This window comes from Elephantulus edwardii, unplaced genomic scaffold (genome assembly GCF_000299155.1).
Source record: "Elephantulus edwardii isolate Elephantulus edwardi_28Jun2011 unplaced genomic scaffold, EleEdw1.0 scaffold00003, whole genome shotgun sequence".
Lineage (NCBI taxonomy): Eukaryota > Metazoa > Chordata > Mammalia > Macroscelidea > Macroscelididae > Elephantulus > Elephantulus edwardii.
The window spans coordinates 33,130,808-33,133,201 of record NW_006399753.1 but is presented as its reverse complement, the minus strand read 5'-3'; the positions used below and the strand labels follow the sequence as shown (position 1 = coordinate 33,133,201).

Genomic DNA, 2,394 nt, shown 5'->3' with positions numbered 1-2,394 from the left:
TCCTTGAGAGAAAGATGTACAGTCTCCTCCTATGTGGTGTTCAGCCTCTGAAAACTCACTGTCGGGTCAACTAGGAGTTGGTTCCAACTCAACAGTACATAACAATCACACATATGACTAATGGATATGAATATATTTTTGTATGTTTTTGGCTGCTTTGATGCCTTCTTAAGTGAAGGTGATGTTTATATCTTTGTCCATTCTGTAGCTGGAGTTGTTTAGTTGTTCATTTGTTATTATATTATGTAGATTTTAAAGATTAGCCCCTCTTCAGATAAGTAATATCCAAAGGTGTTATCACCATCTACAGGTTGTCTGTTGTGCTGCCAATCCAAAGGCACGAAGTTCAAATCTGCTAGCTGTTCCATGGGAGAAAGATGGGCAGTCTCGTCTTGTGCAATGTACAACCACTGAAAGTCCACTAGAGGATCAGTGATGAGTCAGTTTGAAACAGAAAGCACCTAATTAGAACAACACTAAGGGATTTTGGTAAAAATACATTTTAAATTTTTATAAGGTCATATTTAGCTATTTTTTTCCTTATATTTATTTATTTTCAAATTTGTTATACTGTTTTTAGAAACAATTAGGTCCAATAGTTTTCTCCCGCTGTTATCTTCCAGGGATTTATGGTTTTAATTAACATTTAGGTCTTGATCCATTTTCAGTTAATTTTGCATATGATGTGAATTATGGATTCTGTTTCGTTTTTTTCTATGTGAATATCCAATTATGCCTGCACTATTTATAAAGAAATTATTTCTGCCCCTTTGAATGGATTTTGATTGTTAAAAATTAGTTGTCCATAGATGACTGAGTATCTCAATTATATTCTAATAATCTATGTTGGCATGTTGTCTGGAGGGGAAAAGACATTATTCTGGGAAAGGTGGGGAGTCAGAAAAAAAGAGGATGATCCTCAATGAATGAATTGACACGGTGACTGTCGCCATGGATTCAAGCACATCTGAGATCATGAGGGTGGCATGGGATAGGGCAAAGTGCAGATCTGTTGTTTTTAGGATTGCTATGAGGCATAAGTGGCTAGAAGGCACTTAACAACAATCTCTGTGTCTGTCATTCAGCTGGTACCAGACTCTTTTATAGGCACTATCTGCTGTACACAGGGTCACTATACATAGCAAGTGATTCAATGTCATAAAAAAACAATAACATACTATAACAGGTTTGGAAGCAGGAGTGGCATCCACTTCCTAAATAACATGCTTTCGGAAAGCTTATGAACGTTGATAAATGTCAATAGTTGTAGAAGGGCTTCAGACCTTTTGTGCATTGGGTTGTTATGAGTCGTGCTTGACTTGAAGGCAATCAATAACAACAATGACGACGATGACATATCTTTTAATATTGGGAAGTGTAAGATATCCTGCTTTGTTTGTGTGTCTGTATGTGCCAGTTGGCATACTTGGGCTTTTTTTTTTTTTAAATGAGAAGTTAGCCAATAGGTTTCCATTACAATAAAGAATATTGTGATTTATATTAGAATTGAATTCAATTTGGAGATTCCTTAGGAAGATTGTCATTTTTACTATATTAAGTTTTCTAGTTCATGAGCCTAACATGTCTTTCACTTTTTAAGACAGCTTTTAGTCTCTTGTTGTAATGTTTTAGAAATTTTTGTGTGTGTATTTTATGCTCCTGGTTATGTTATATCCTAACTATTTTATCAGTTTGCAAACTATTGAGATGGTTTTATCAATTTGGAGGCTATTGTAGATTATTTTCTTGATTTCTTTTTAAAAAATTAATTTTATTGAAAGTTTACAGAGATTTAGGGTTTCCAGTCATTCATTGTTGCACTTTTCTCCCTACCCACCATCTCCCTCCAATTCACTCTTCTCCTTGAAAAGAAAAAGAAAAGCTCTTTCATTGTCATGCAATCTCTCCCCCCAAGTTCACTTCACTATGCAACCTTTACTCTGGACTTCTGTAATGACAAGAATACCCATTCATATGTCCCTTTAAAACAGTTCTCTCCCTTATCTGTTTCAATGCAATATACATCATTCCTCTCCTCCTTTTCTGTCTTCCTATCCCCATGTCAGTCCTGTTTTACCACAGTGGCCCTATGCAATATTTGTCCTTTTGTGACTGAGATATTTCACTCAGCATAATATCCTCCTGGGTCACCCATTTTGCATAATATTTCATGAGTTCCTTGTTTTTCAATGCTGCATAGTATTCCATTGTGTGAATATACCACAGCTTCTCTAGCCATTCGTTTATTGACGGGCACTTGGGTTGTTTCCAGCTCTTTTCTATTGTAAACAAAGCCGCAATAAACATGGGTGTGCATATATCTGCTTGTTGGCAGTTCTGGTTTCATTAGGGTAACTGCTAGGTCTAATGGTATTTCTATTTGCAACTTTTTGA

General features: G+C 35.8%; 1 protein-coding gene across 1 annotated transcript in view; it reads left to right on the top strand.

The window, feature by feature from the left end:
* The window catches only part of SLC4A10 (solute carrier family 4, sodium bicarbonate transporter, member 10), a 315,078-nt gene that overhangs the window by 86,263 nt on the left and 226,421 nt on the right, over window positions 1-2,394 (top strand). The window lies entirely within an intron of this gene.